At 44.9% G+C, this 16,284-nt stretch overlaps 1 long non-coding RNA gene across 1 annotated transcript; it reads right to left on the bottom strand.

Moving 5' to 3' along the window:
• Positions 1 to 1,073: 1,073 nt before the first annotated feature.
• LOC144160867 (uncharacterized) lies at positions 1,074 to 6,146 on the bottom strand. Its single transcript, XR_013320414.1, has 3 exons — positions 6,041 to 6,146; positions 5,177 to 5,228; positions 1,074 to 1,243 (listed from the first exon to the last, which is right to left on the bottom strand). It is a non-coding gene; the product is annotated as an uncharacterized LOC144160867 (long non-coding RNA).
• Between the last annotated feature and the right edge of the window lie 10,138 nt (positions 6,147 to 16,284).

The following is a 16,284-nucleotide window of genomic DNA, read 5'->3' as shown; positions in this document are numbered from 1 at the left end:
TTATGATTATAATTTATGTTTCATCCAGCTGCCTCCAAGTAAGGAAGTTTTTAAGCGCAGACTCGATTTCAGAGCACACATCGCGAACTTGTGCGAGAAGCTGCATCTTTCACGGTTTTCAATAATGCTATGAACTTTCTAAAAATAACGCACCGATGAGGTTAGATAGTGCCATTACCATCAAACAGTGCTTACTCAATTGCATTCCAGACGATTTGTGTCAGCACCAAGGTTCTGGCAAGTACAATTTTATTCAACGAGTCAGCACCCTACAGTTTAACAGTGCACTAGAAAGCGCACTCATGGTGAGCGAGAACTAACTGCACGGCGGGCTTGCCCATGCTGTGCACCGGCTGCAAATGCACCGTGTCGCATGTTGTCTTATCAGATTCATGGCCTCTGAGTGGTATATTTTGTCATGGCAGTCCTCTTGAATATAACAGCTGTACCCACACTTTTCACTTTTTTTTCTCTCCAGCATGCAGGTCGGCATGCCTTGGGTGAAAATGTGCAAAGGCTGCTTGTTTGAGCGTTTCCGCACAGTTGTTGAGTACATAAAAAAATAACAAACACAAGATCGTTATGCATTAAAAACTATAACTAAGATTTTGGGGGTCCCCGAGTGCTTCCGCAAATTGATTATCACGCCCAATTGAACATATTTGAATGAAGCACCTTTGCAACAATACGCGCTGTCGTACGCTGTTTTTAGAGCCCACTTATTGATTTCAATCCCATTATCTATCGCTAATTTCTGTTCCCTACAGGTTAGCAGTGTTCATTTTATAGACGAGAAATAAACAAAAATCAACCCTTTTCTAGTGCTACAGATAAGCTCTGCGGGGACGGTGAGACGCACAGCTAATTCGTAGGGTATAGGAGTCGGGTGCAGCAATTGACTGGAAAAAATGCGGCACAGAGAAATTTAGCTCCACAACCCGCGATTTCGGTGAGAACCACGCACAGCATGGTCCATTTACAGCCTGTGTACAGCATACGCAATCCTCGCATGAAACTAGCTTTCACTCGCCTTTAACCCACTTTCTACTTCACTGTAAACTGTGGGTTGCAAACTGTTGAATATGAACTTACCAATTTTCAAATCAGATTAGGTGTCCGAATCAGCCACACGATACGCAGTCCAATGCGGCTGGTGGCATGTGGCTGTGGCCATGGCTGCTCCCGCTGTCCCCCGGGAAATGCCTGCACAGCTCCACACCAATCCCGGGCAAATGGCGCCACCCTGAGAAGATTGGAAAATTATGGTCTATAGTCAGGGCGCCTACCAAACTGATGCGTCAAAATTTCCCTAGTTTTTCAAAATTTCGATCAGTGCTTCAGCGAATCGCCATGAGCAACATGAGTTCATTCATCTCTAGGCAGTCTGAAAAAGTCACATGATGCTGTCATGATCAAGTATGCTGAACAATCAAAGCAATAGAGGAGGTGAACAAATATCATACATTTCTTAAATTGAATTTAAATAGTTAAATACAAATACGAATGTTACTGTATTTAGTCGATTATAACTAGTTTTCTTTTTGCAACCTGAAGTCAACCCTCGCGTTACAATCCAATACTGCAACTGAAGTTGCCTAAAATTGCAATGATGCACCCAATTGTCATCAATGGCTAGTTTTGACCATTTCGCAATCTATGTCAGCAAGATGTGTCAGAGTTGTTTGGGTCCACTACAAGCTAAGATCCACTTTTTCCGTTTCCTTGCTTTTTTTCTGTGGTGGTTGACAGTGTGTGCAACTTTTTTCCTTTGTTTTCGCGCCGTACTTTCGTATTGAGGCATAGGTAACTTTCATTGCCCTCGTGTTTCAACACCGCTCCAGCTCCCCTTGTTCCGGCAACGTGTTGCACTCAGTATGACTCATGCTATTTTAATGGCTCAAGAAATCGAGAATTCGGCAGCTCCCCGAAGAGTCAACATCGACTGTCTGTGGATTGCAGCTACTGCGGGAGCGCCTTTTTACATGCGAACCCTGCCCAAAAAGTTTCCGAGGGCCTTGCTACAGCTGCCACGTCAAATTACAAAAAGGTGTTCCTGATTTCGCCACCAAACAGTGTAACCGCCTTTTGGCGGTCAGTGTTGAGCTGATACAGCTGAAAACAAGTGATATCGCTCGACAGATTTGCTTCCTGCGAAGTTATAGGTGTCAAAGGTGGGCGCCTAGCCAAAGTGTTTGAAAAATAAATGTGCTTTTCCATAATTCCACTGGCCTCACGTGAGTACTTTGGTGGCTCTTCTTTTGTTTTTTTGGCACGACAGAAAGTTACCCCTTGAGTTACTTTAAAGGTTTTATTTTTCTTTCTGGATGCGATGAATTCACCCCTCACGCTACAATTGTGGTCACATTACAATTCAGTAAACACGGTATGGGGTTGTCTTTGGCAGTATTATTGGAAGGGCAAAATTCAAAATTAGCATACGCTATGTTCTCTGCTTTTTTTAGACCGATCTTGATCAGAAGAGCAAGACTATAAGCAACAACGAAATGAAATCTTATTTGTGCCCGATCATCAACGAGAGAAGCTTTTGTGGTATTAAAAAATGATGAAGGACTGTTTCAGGTACCCCTGCTTGGTACACAGGGGGGTTGCGGCCAAATCATTAGGGAGCACTGCCTTGCTGCCCCAATATCTACCTATAGTAGACCATGCAGGACCACAAGCCAGCATGGGCTACTTTAGGTAAACCTAATCATCCGTACCTGCCGCAGTGGCTAAGTGGCTAAGGCATTGCGCTGCTGAGCACGAGGTTGCGGGTTCGATTCCCAGCTGCTGCAGCCGCTTTTCTGATTGAGGCGAAAAGCAGAAACGCGTGCGTGTACGAGATTTCGGCGCACGTTAAAGATCCCCAGGTGGCCAAAATTAATCCGGAGCCCTCCACTACGGCGCGCCTTATCGCCGGCATTGCGTCGACGCCGTTAAACCCCACAATCAATCCATCATCATCATCATCTACCCATCCGTACCATTGATGCATTTTATTTGCCAGGGCTATCAACAATTGCCCCCTCATCCCACCAAAAGGCTCTGATAAAAATCACGCGATTACGTTACGCCATCGGATTGACTGATTGCAGGGTTTAACACGCTGAAGCTGCACATGGGCTATGAGGCGTGCAGTAGTGGAGGGCTCAACATTAATTTTGAGCACCTGGGAAACTAACTTATGCTGCATCTCGAGACAAGGGTGTTTTCGCTTTCCCCTCCATCAGAAAAGCAGCCACCGCGACCAAGATCAAACCTGCATATATGGGCTCAACACCACACCTTAGCCACTGAGCCTAGCTGCGGGTGCATTATGCTGTCAGTGTCTCAAGCTTGCGAATACAGTAAATGCTGCTTAGGTACTAACATTACCCTATAGCGCAAAGAACCAAACTTTTGACTGCACTTAATTTACATCGTTTTGGTACAATTTCTTTTTTTCACATCCTTCGCACACTATCTAGCCAAACATATGTTCAATATGATGACCAGGCGATTGATGCCTCGCCAGAATTACCACCCCATCAACATGCGCGGTCACTTTACTGGCCCGAAAGAATCTAAATTGTCTTATGATTCGAGAAAGCGAATCATGATCTTGAGTAGCATGTGGCTATGCCTCATTTAAAAACAGAACCCAGCATGTAAACTTTTGTCTGCACGCATTTAGAGGCACTAAAGCCATTTTATATAGATAAAAAAAAAGTATTTTTAATTAATTAGCAAGAATAAACAAAATATGGCAAAGAAAGCCCAACGGTTCGTTTTGCTTCCACAAAAATCTATTTGGTTGAAATGATTGATTGATTGTAGGGTTTAACGCGCCGACACAACGCAGGCAATGAGGCGCACCGTAGTGGAAGGCTTCGGATTATTTTTACCCCCTCAGGATCTTTAACGTGCGCTGAAATCTCATACACACGGGCATGTTTGCTTTTCGCCTCCATCAGAAAAGCGGCCGCCGCGGCCTGGAATCGAACCCGCGACCTCGTGCTCAGCAGCGCAACGCCTTGCCACTGAGCCACCGCGGAAGGTTATTTGGTGGAAATGAATTTGAACTCACAAAAACTGAGCCTGTGCGCATAATGTAAGAACTGTGCTTACAGCATTTTTAGCAGTCACAGTATGCAGTCGACATAAAGAAATGAAGCATAAAGATGCCTCACTCCAGGTGCCACCAACAGTGCAGCTCAGTAGCATAGACATTATCTTATTTCAGAGAAGGGGGTGGGTGAGCTTGAATGCAAAAGGGAAAGAAATTCAATTGACAGATCAACTTACAACTCAAGTTCACAAATAACTTTGGGACCTTGCTCGCACACCCAGCATAACCTCCCCACTGTTTTTTTTTATTTTGCTTAACCCATTGCAAAACAGCCGGCTGATTAACTGACCACTGACAAGGAAGCCATGTAAATTCAGTGCATAGATAGCGCCAAAGGATGTCAGGAGTCTGTATTCACGGAAAAGAACATTGCCTTCCTGTATCTGCAAGAGATTCAGCTTGACTAGCTCACAGTCACTGGAAGCATGCAGGCTATGCTGCCAGAAGTGTCTGCTGACAGCACCATCACTCCACTGGTGCGGCATTTAACATCCAATGCATAATGCTCAGTGACACGGTAATAAGGAAGAGTTCATAGGTATAGAGGGGATATTGTGGCCGATATGCATGCGTATAATGTGATATGCTGCTGTCAGTTACCGCTGGTGCAGCTACACAGACCCGAGTTTGGCCCCAGCTCCAGCATTCCAATTACTTCTTGCGGCACTGGGACTGCACCTGCAAGACCTTGTGCTTACTCACATTACTAGCATTATGACATAACAGCTGCCCAGCCTCAAGCAGATGTTGAAGGACTCTTGACCCAGAAAACCTGGTTTGCACAGGCACTACATTGTGTGCAAAAGAAATGTAAAACAGGAATTCACTTTCTGCACGTAAAAAAAGCTACATTCAACATAATTCAACTGTCCTAAACATGCAGAGAATACTACCGCTCAAAGGGCTACCTACTACTAATATTCCTGTGGTAATGCAAGAATAAACAACTCCCACAAGTTAGGTGGGCATAATGCCTGCTGTAAAGGCCCCACATCACTCAAGCGCATACTTATAGGTCCAGTTTCTATTTCTGGGTTCCTATATCGGTCACATAAATGCAGTACGTACCTGCTATTGCTTTTCATCTTGCCAGACAGCCCCCGTCCTGAAGCTCCAGCCACTTTTAAATGAAAAGGTTGCAAAGAAAAGTTACATAAGCACAAACGTCGTTACCTGCCAAAGTTTAAAGCTCACAGTACACTACACATTCCGAGAAGTAAGAACACTCACTCAATGATTGTTTTGTTATCAAGACAGTTATGTCAAAAGACCTAACCACAGAATTGATGAAAGGTGCTTAAAACCAATGCTATGTAAGCGTAGATAGCGTTTACAGCAATGTGAAATATACTCCGCCTAGGTGCTCCTGAACTACAAACTGTTTGAAGAAAACAAATAGTTTCCAAAGAAAGAGAACGCGAAAAAGGGTCAGGAAAGGTTTTCAGGCAGTAACAAGACGATAAAAAAAATATCAAAACACTTTTATTGCCAAGTTAAGATTTTCAAACTATTTCCGGTTTTCATTTTTCTCATGGGAAGTTTTACGTCCGATAAGTTAAGCAGTCGCACATTGTATTTTGCTTTGTTCAAAGTGGCACAGCTGTCGAAATAAAACAAAAGCGCGGTGAAACCGCGCGGCCGCATACAGAAATAGACCTAATGCGATTAAAACCGCATACGAAACAAAACAAATCGATTCCTCACGATGTTATCAAGAGCACCGGCAATTATTTCAAGCTTCCTAAGGCCCTCCGCTGCGCCCACCACCTGTCCGTCAGCAACGCTAGACATATCGAGCAGCGGCAGCAAATTGCATTTAGCTTGCACGAACCACAGCGTGAGACTGACGCGGAAACGAGAAATCAAGCCAATAACACGTTTCTGGCACCGAACCTTACTCACGCTAGAAAAGGTCCAGAAAAAAGAACTTACCGAACTTCTTTGTCCGGGCACAGGAAAACGCCGCCGTTCTTCGATCGTTTGCCGCTGTATTTCAGCTTATGCTTAACCGCACGTGTTTCGAATGTGGCAAGCAGGCTTTCTCCACAAAGGGCTAACACATTTTACGACGGTATATCGCACAAAAAACATAAATAACAACACGGACAACGCGCAACCACGGTCGACCTCGCCGCCAGCACTTGTTGATGGAAAAACTTACATCAGAAACGACCGCAGCGCCGAAACCTGCCAAAACGGCCAAATACATGAGCAGAGTTACGACTTTATATTTTTATTCAAAGTGATCACACAACGTTGCCAAATTTTTCAGCCGTCAAAGAATCATTTATTCAAAATTGTCATTGCTTTTGGTGTTCACAAGTTTTTCAGTTTAAATAGAATCCTGATCGGAAGCGACTGCAGCGCCGAACACAAGAGCAGAGTTCCCTCTTCGTATTTTCATGCAAAATGATCACACAACATTGCGAAATTTGTCAATCTTTAAGGAATCATTCATTCAAGATTATTATTGCTTTCTGTGCTCACAAGTATTTCAGTTTTAATAGGCTCCTGATTGCAACTTTCCCGATCGCTGCCTTCTTGCTCCCGGTCTTTTCCGATTGGCTGCCAGTTTTGGCCAGAAGATCTAAGCCAATCAGGCTGTATTTTTGGCGCATGGCAGCGCCCTGAAAAAACCTTGAATGGGGATGATGACGGCGAGTAAAAGTCGTTGAATCGGGGTGACGGCATGTTCCATTTCACCTGTCTTAGCTATTTATTTTACCTCGCACTTGTCTTAGCTGCCGCTATCTCTGGCTCTGATTCCCTGCGCCGTACGCGGTCTCGTGGACTTGTCGCGGTCATAACCAGACAAATAATAATTCACGTGTGCCTTACAATGCTTTTCAGCTCGGACAAAATTTGGCGTTCGGCCTGCTCCAGCGCAGGCTTGCCCGGGTGTCCTCACTCATTCGGCTCGCGCGTTTGCAGATCGTGATGTTGCATCAATCATTTGAAGGTGTGATCTTAGACTTCAGGGTGCGTAATCATTACCGAGGGAAATCTCTGTCGCAGGTGTCGCTCACCTTACGCTTTTTCAACCACTCGGTTGGTAAATCTATAACTTCTCGTAAAAGGTACAGCGTTTATGTGAGTCTTTACTGTACTCGCACAGGACTATTCACTAGCATTTCTTTTTTTGTCGGATGTTTTCTTCGTAACTTCTTCTAGGAAAACTGGGAGGGAGGAATACCTTCATGATACGGAGAAGTCAGCCTGGAAACAAGATGGCTTGATGAATGAAAATGACAAGGAATGAATACACCAGCACAGAAAAACGCACACATACACTATCAGTACTCTTAGAAACGCAAATCTGAAAGACGCACAAACGCGCACACAGTGCAAACGTTCACAGAATTTTCTCAAAGCGCGGTCACGGAGAAAGGCAAGGCCTTCGCAGCCCTTGTCGCAGACGCAGTTGAGTGCTGTTGAGCCTATGCTAACGCTGAGTTTCAGCACACAGGGCAAGTTCAATGTCCTAACGAACACTACAAGAGTGACAGATAGGTGATACTCGTCTCGTCTTAAGCATGCAGGTAGTCGTTGGCGAAAGCGATGTTGAGGCTTCCTCACGTTTCCGTAGGTCATGCTAAAGTAACTGGAACTGGTCCATGCAGCATTCGGGAAGCCCAGGCGGGGTCATTTCTGTAGTGGTCGGTTGGCAGTTGTAGCTGCAGCGGCGGCTAGCTATGGCTTTTGTGTGTGCGTGACAGCTTACTCACCCCGTAATTGCGTATATTAGGTAATAGACCCCCAAACGAACGAGTTCCTCTAAACAATTACCTTTGGTTCAAGCTAGTTTTGTGTAAACGAAGTTATATGCTGTCAATCAAAAGTATTCGAAATCAAAGATAAAGAGCTAGCTCTTCTGAAACGTTGAAACTGCATTGCTGACGCCGTTATACAACTATACTTCTGATGGAGGCCAAAAACGAAAACGCCCGTGTGTTCGAGATTTCGGTGCACGTTGAAGATCCCCAGGTGACCGAAATTAATCGGGAGCCCTCCACTACAGCGCGCCTCGTCGCTTGCGTATCTATAGCGTCAGCGCGTTAAGCCACATAATAATAAATCAAGCAATCGCAGAAATTTACGTACCATTTTATTTTTTTTTCAGGGCTATAACAAAATACGCTCAAATTATGCACCGTTCTTTCTGGTCACGTCTGAGGGGTTGTAAAGATAAGATTGGGACCACTTCGCCTTCCACAGAAACAATGAGGGAACTAAAATTTGGGATGTCCATGTGGTGTAATTAATGAATCGTTGCCTTCATATTTAGACTGCTATCACTGCTTCGGCTGGTGAAATCCTCGTTTTCTTGACGCGTGAAAAAAAATGTTATCTCTAACCTGAATTTCGGCAATTTTTTTAGTGGGAGGTCTTATCGGTACATAGATCTGCTGTCATGTTTAGCGTCCGCCGAGCGGCACATTTGTTTGCATATAGCTGCTGGCCTTTTCTCAGTCCAGGAAGCCACGAGCTTTCGCCGCTGTTCGGGCCCATGTTAGTGCATTTCTTGACTGCTACTTAGGTGCTAAAGCCTGGAGCTCGTTCAATAGCACATACGATTTTTGCTTCTTTCCATCAACACAGACGGCGAATAAAAAGGGTTGCTTGATGGCACGACATGGGCCAGTAGCATGTAATTACTGCTATCGCGATGAATGCTCCAAAATACAGATTCTATAGAATACATATTTCCGCATAGTAGTATTAGGTCGCTTGTACGAGCAAGGAAACTTGCTGACAAACGTTCGGCGTACAGTGATTTTGACGTCCCAAGGAAAAAAGAATGCCAAGAGACCGCCAAAAGGGCGGGCTTTTTTACTCTAGGTAATATGCGTTGTGCTCCCGGAGCATTGATCCTTAACCTCCTCGGCGTCGCGATTCGTCACAAAGCTTACGTTTTTAACTTGTATCAAAAATTGCAATACCAATGAGGTCAGCGTCTGTACCAATGCGGTCAGTGTCTATGCAGGCTCGCAAAGCACGAGTTGTTTTACGCGCACTTCTTCTTTAGTCCAAAAAAGTGACATTTATTTTTGGTTTCAAGTTTAAAGAATGGCTTAAAACGTATAATGGACAAATGAAACGCGCACACGAAAATATGAACCTGAACACACAAATAGCGCGATTTCTTTCCATGCAAATGAAATAATCGCGCCGCTATATAACAGTAACAAAGATTGAAAATGTGTCTTTCCAAATATACCACTAGCGAGCCATTATTTTGCATTCACTATCCATATTCTTTCCTCTAGAGCGTTCCGTTTAATATTTTCGTGTTTTCATTCATTCGTCCATGAGTGTACATGTATATACAGCACACTGTGTTCGGTGGCTAAGCGCTAGCCCACGCATGACCTTCGGAATTCCGGTGATTGGGCAGGGGCGCTGCTAGACCTGTGACAGACATCAGCCGTTCACCTTTCGAATAGCAAGAGCGTGAATATTTGGTTCCGAATGGATCAATGCGATCGGGAGCCAGACGTTTTCTTGTCGACTTTTGAACATTAACTGCCGTAGGAAAAACGAGTACTCGGCTACGGCATCATAACCGTTCATCTTTTATACTCCGGCAGGCGGAAAGAGGTTGGCCGCTCGGAAGACGGGTACCTGCTGCTCATCTGATGACCGGCTTTCAAAGAAAAAAAGAGCACTCGGCCGCCGCAAGCTTGCCGCACGTCTTCTGATCAATGTTGCGGGAACAAGCGCCGTTCCTCGGCGGCGGGTGACTTACCAGAGAATTTATAAGCAACCCGCACCGGGGAGAAACCGTGGTTACGGCAAACTAGTGAAAGGCGACCAACTTATGAGCATTGGCTGCCGAAAACTTTCCGAGGTGACGGCAGCCGGATTCGTACCGTCCATTTTATTATCAACGGCAGCCAATTCGTTGCCTTTTGCCGAGCATTCCGGAGAACAGCCATAGGTTGTCTGGTCAAGAAACGGACTTTCCGTGCTGCCTGGGTGTTCGATTCCCTCTGGCAACCTGCAGCGCGTTATAAAAATGCTCAAAATACTGCTCTTTAGAGAAGTACTTTTGCAATTCCAAACGCGCATAGTGTACCATCCCGACCTGAACGCCACGGGTACTTCTTTTCTCAGCGTTTCATCGTAAGTAATTTTCCGTATTATGATCGGTAACACTTTTAACTAGCAAGAATGCGCTCCGGTTCATTATCTACAACGGCAAGGTGCTCCGTATTTGAAAGACTAAAGGTGAAACAAGCTGTTCCTAAATCCGTCAGTAAGCCTTACGCCTACATTTTTGGCCCCACGATCGCAAAAGCTTTAGTTCATCAGTGGCCATTTGAAATAGAATACGTATTACGACACATTAGAAGACTGTAATGCATAAATACAAAGAATTTCTTATTATTTATTCAAAAACACGAGTACAACTACAAAAATTGTTAACTTTTGGACTTCAACAACATAATAAATGCCGAGATGCACCAGGTGTAGGCGAACACTTTACAGTAAATTTAAAAAAAGAAAGGTTTGCGCGTATTCCCCCAAGAACGAATCCATTGCAGTGATAATATACCCTTAGAAATACTAACAATACGTGCGGTTGAATTCGTGAACATTCTTCAAGTTGTTTATGAAACATTTAAACGAAGAATGGCGAACTACAGAATGTGCCATCAAATTGCCGCCGGTTATCTGTTATACTGCTTCAAGTAGGCGTGTTTATCCTGCAAATCTACCTATGTAATTGTATTACCGTTGATTGTATTCTTCATTGTATGATTATATGATGCAAGACCAGCGTGTGCTAGTTATCAAACCTGCAATAAGTGCGAAAAATGTTCACTACACTTCCAATAAGCACAACTCTCGTCCCACTAAACACCCTTTTAAGTATGAAATTCTTCACCATACCTATTTTCGGCTCAATAAGCCGGAAATATTGTCACGTAAACGATGAGTGAAACAGTACTTTAGGCCTTACAATGCCGCGCATTGCGAGAAGCAATCGGTTCAATTCAAAAAGCCTAAACGTCAACCTCGAAAATCTATTTCTAGGTTTTTTAATCAGTTTGTGTTCTCTGTTATGTGTGAACATAGCCTGCCTGAGACCGACCCGTAAACTGCCAAATCATAACAGCGAGATTTCCCGCTCCTGGAGAAAGTATTGTTGCGATGCGTCGAGAAACACAGCTGAAATAAAGACTGCACTTCGTGTGCATGACCCCATACATGTGTACGACAAAGTTCAACGGGAGTTGTATGGCTTTATCTTTGCTGCATGCGCAACGACGAACCTTGCTGTGTAGCGGGTGGAGCGTAAGGCTTGCTCAGCGATAATTTTGTAGTGTCGATCGCTGCTCTGATGGACAACATTAGAAGCCGAAGTAGAGGCGTATAAACTTGTCGCAGTGGCATTGTCGGCTAATCACATTTTGCACTCACACTTGCTCTGTTTGAGTATATATCGTTTGGGTGTCGGAGGTTGGTTGTATCGCTGTGCGTCATTTGCTTGTTCCTGTCGTATTTGCTTGCGCGCTATCTGGCGTGTGGCCTCCCCTCGCCAGGCAATCTATTCGTTGTCCGTAGATGTGACAGTAGACTCTCCAGGCAGAACCATCGAATCCACATTTTTAGCACTTCGTGGCACTAAACATGCAAGATGGTGAGGAGCTTTTAGTTTCCTGCAGTGCTATGTTATAAGCGAACGGCACTTGCGGTAGTGTGCAGTCCCATGTCCGATGGTCCACGTCAACGTGCATTGAAAGGTTATCGGCTACGGTCTCATTCAGCCGTTGTGTCAGCCCGTTTACATTTGGCTGATAGCTCGTCGTTCTCCTGTGACTGGTGCAAGGGACCTGCAATGCCTCCTAATTAGTTGGGACGTTAAGGCTGTTCCTCGGTCAGCAATAGTTATGGTGGCAGAATCATGTAAAAGCACAATGTTTTCGATAAAAACCTGGCAAGTTCGGCGTCAGTTCCTTGATTTTGAGACTTCGTTTCACGATACCGACTTCAGTATTTCATGGCCACCATAACCTATCTGTTTCCTAAGGATGATAGAAAGTTTCAGCAGATTCATGCTCACCTTCTGAAGTGGTACCTTCGGTAGATCAACATGTTGCAGAGAACCAGGTGTTTTCGCAGGCGGCGCCTAGCATATTTGATAGTCTCCCCAACTCCGCACGTACCACCTGATGGTTTCAGCAAGTTTCAACCAGTATTACTGTTGGTGTATGCGTTCCAGCGAGCGGGTAAAGCTGAGAGGACAGTGCATCATGACAGGCCTGTAGGATTTCTTGGCTTAGGGCATTCAGTGTGAGAAACAGTGGTGGTGTCTCTTGGGGGATATTTTCTCTGCATAGAGCACAGGTCTTAAGAAAAAATGGGACTCTGCTTTGGGAAGAAGGCTTCGGTTGTTGGGGAACGCTTATTTTCAGGTAATCAACAAGAGGAAAAAGTTCTCGCTTATTTCGCTGTTCAAAGGCGAGAGCAGATGAAATCACAGAACCCAAGAAGGCTGCGTCTTCGTCTTCCCCAGTACAATTATGATTAACCAAAGCGGGTGACAATCATTCAGCTTCGCTGTTTTTTTACCTGTTTTGTATGTGATGTCGACATCAGAATACTGCATTCGGAAGCTCGGAACGGTGAGGCGCCCAGTAGCCGATGTCGGCGCACTTACTTATAAGTCCACTCACTTTGACTGATTTGGACTGAAACTCGCACGTGAGTTCGAGATTGAGTGAGTGCGAGGCTAGTGTGGCAGGGTGAGTTTGATCTTGAGTGAGCTTTAGCCAGACTAGATTGAGTACGCCTAAGACCGAGTAAGTTCTGAGTCTATTTTTAGTTATGAGTACATTTTCATTTCGCGTAAAGTTTGAGTTTTCAGTCCATTTTGAGTATGAGTACATTTTGAGTACTGAGTACATTTTTGTTTGTGTACATTGAGTTTGGAGCACATTTTGTGTTTCAGTACATTTTGAGTTTTGAGTACATTTTGAGTGTGAGTACACTTTGAGTTTCGAGTACGTGTGAGTATTGAGCCCATTTTAAGTTTAGTAAATTTTGAGGTCTGAGTACAGTTGAGTTTTGAGTCCATGTTAAGTTCGGAGTACATTCGAGTATCCTAAGAGGCAGATATGTTTAGCAGTTAAGCTTCATTTGCCGCTTTGGGCTCGCAAATCCGGTTGGCTGCAGGTACGACAGCATTCGCGATGGGCATGATAGGCTGGGCGTATGAGTAATAATCATTAGCGATGGGCTGGGACTGTGAATAATAATCGACTGGTGAGGTCATCAAAAAGGGATATGTCCCCTCGTCCTCTTGATGGATGCTTTAAGAGGTTGGAAAGGGGGGTGGGAAAGCCCACAGCGGTGCCTTCCTCCATTGCATAGCCATCTGAAAGTCATGATAAGTCATATATAAAAGTAAATTCAAAATGATGGCACAAGGGCAGTGGGTAATCATACTCAAGGTCTATATCAGAGGAATCACGTGGGATAACAAAGCGGTTATGGTTATATTATGACCTAGTCATGGCTAGTAATAGATTGGGGTAAAATTCACAGTGATAACGCTAGGAAATGTGTCGTATGAATAAAGGTCTCGATTTGGGGAATCACGTCGGGCAAATGAAGAAAAGCTTCTTGATTATTATCATTGAACATATTCATACCAGGTCATAAATTAGGTTAAAATTAGAAGTTATGCAACTAGGGTGTGTTGGGCATCAAACTGAAGGTTCCGATGAGAGAACTCACATGGGAAAACATGTGTTATGGCGATATCATGAGATAGACATTGTTAGTCATTGTTTGGGTTAGCATTCAAACTGATGCCACTAGGATGTGTTGGGTATCAAACTAATGGTCCCAAATGGGAGAATCACGAAGGACAAATGCGAAAATGCTTCCTGGTTATAGTCATGAGATAGTCACGGCGAGACTTATAATTGGTTAAAATTGAAAATTAAACCGCTCGGGCGTGCAGGGTATCAAATTTGCGACCTTGATGAGGAGAATAACGTAAAACAAATAAAAACGCCTTGTGGTTCTAATCCCGAGATAGTCATGGCGAGTCATAGATTGGGTTAAAATTTAAGGTTAGGCCGCTATAGCAAATGAGGTTTCAAATTCAAGATTTCAGTTGGGGGAATCACGTGGAGCATTTAACTAAGCCGACCTTCTTCCAGGCATAAATGTCATGGTTCACCTCCCTCTCCACTACATCTCTCCTACTAACTACCCACTTAACTATCCCTAATGCGATGAGCCCTACACCGCAGCTCATCTCGTGTGGACGTGCCCCACCAACCCTCCACCACCCAGATCCCCTACCCTTGAGCAGTGGAAGTGCGCTTTGCGGAGCTGCCAGCTCGAAGACCAGGAGGCCCTGATCTCTCGGGCAAAGATGGCAGCCGCGGCACGTGCCCTACCAGAATAGGATGGCCGCCTACAGCTCCTAACTCTTTTTCTCACCTACCCCGTCCCTGTTGTTTTAATAAACGTTCACTCCCCCTATCTCTCTAATCAGATTTGATTAAAATTCCAAATTTTTCTGGTACGGTGTGCGGTGGTATGAAATAAAATGTCTCGTTGAGGGGAATCACTTTGGACAAATATAAAAATGCTTTCTGATTGTAGTTCTGGGATAGCCGCGGTGAGTTACAGATTGAGTGAAAATTTAAAGTCACGCCAATATGGCTTGCTGGGTATCAATTAAAGCTCTCCATTAGAAAACAGCGTGGAATAATTAAGGAAATGTGTACTCCTTATCACTAAAATATAGACATGGCTAGTCAATGAATGGGTAAAATTCGAAGTGATGGCGATAGGGCGTGAAGGGTATCAAAATATTGTCTTGGTGAAAGAAGGTGGATCGGATGCTACCATCGAAAATCATGGCACGCAATATTGACCAGTGAAGAAAAAAAGTATTATTCAGTGCCCAATAGATACATTCTACTTGTTAATTGTTGGCACGCCATCTTGAAAGTATGGGCGGTTCGAAATATTGTAGCACTCAACATGTGTCAACAAGGCTACGTTCCCATGAAACAGCTTAGGAACTACTGGGGTGATACGCCTCCTACAAATACACTAAGTAAGTTGGCGCCATCAGCGAACACCTCCGATCAAGTGCGCGATAGTGCCAATTTCCCAGCTTTTTATGCTCCTGACAGTGTGCGAACGTGTTCACATTTATTACGTGCTCCCACACCTCATACTTAGTTGTTAAACAGGGCCATGAGTTACTCCTTTAACTGTACAGGTCGTGGGCCTACATGCTCAAAAAAGTAAAATATTTGCAGCTTCATAACACTACTTCCTGCGGCCAAACAGGGGTAACGTTTTTGATACAACAAGATTTTACGACCGTTTTCTAGCATTTCAGCGGCGGTTGCGAACCGCGAACAGCTCATTCCTGACACGACCGGGCGTTCTCCCCCACCGCGACACTTTTATTTCGCTTTAGGCTCACCTTTTTTGCCTACCTAGCTGGAGCATGTGTCAGGGTGATATTTGTCAGCTTCCCGTCAATGAGACGAACAGAACACCCAGGCAGCACAGGACTGTTCGGCCTAAAACAGGCGGGTGTACTTTGGCCGGTGATTTTCTGTCCGGCCGTTTTCCGGCAGCCATGTTCGGCCTACGTCCAAATGTGGGCCTTTTGGCCGTATACGGCCGTACTCCCATGGCTGTCCAACGGCCAGTGTCCGTCGGCCAGTCGACCGGCTTACGGCCATACAGCCAGATTCCAGCTGTAGGGCTCCGGCCATTCCAAAGCCACCCGTGTACGGCCGAAGTACGGCCGCCGGAGGAGAGCCGAGATACGGTCGTCGGACTCTAGCCGGACTAAAGCTGCCGGAAATACGGCCGTGCTACGGGCATTGGAGTTCAGCCACAGTACGTTAACTGTACTGAGGCCGGTCACTGCTTGTCGCGCAAGCAGATGACTCATTCGCGCAGTGCAGAAGCAGCACAAACCCAGCATTTTGGGTCCAATGCAGCCACATCAAAGTGAGCTCGCGCGCAACCACCTGCCGTTAAGCTTTCAGCGCAGACTTGCTTAATTACCAGCCTCAGTTGACAGCAAAATTCGTTTATTAAGCAGTGCTCACAAATTGTCGTTACTTTAATTGCTGTGCCTCTTTTACTGCCGAACACAGAAAATATTCAGTTCTTTGTAGAGC

This window comes from Haemaphysalis longicornis, unplaced genomic scaffold (genome assembly GCF_048455015.1).
Source record: "Haemaphysalis longicornis isolate Haplotype H1 unplaced genomic scaffold, Haemaphysalis longicornis Haplotype H1 scaffold_11, whole genome shotgun sequence".
Lineage (NCBI taxonomy): Eukaryota > Metazoa > Arthropoda > Arachnida > Ixodida > Ixodidae > Haemaphysalis > Haemaphysalis longicornis.
The sequence above is the reverse complement of the archived record's forward strand: the minus strand, read 5'-3'. Positions and strand labels throughout refer to the sequence as shown.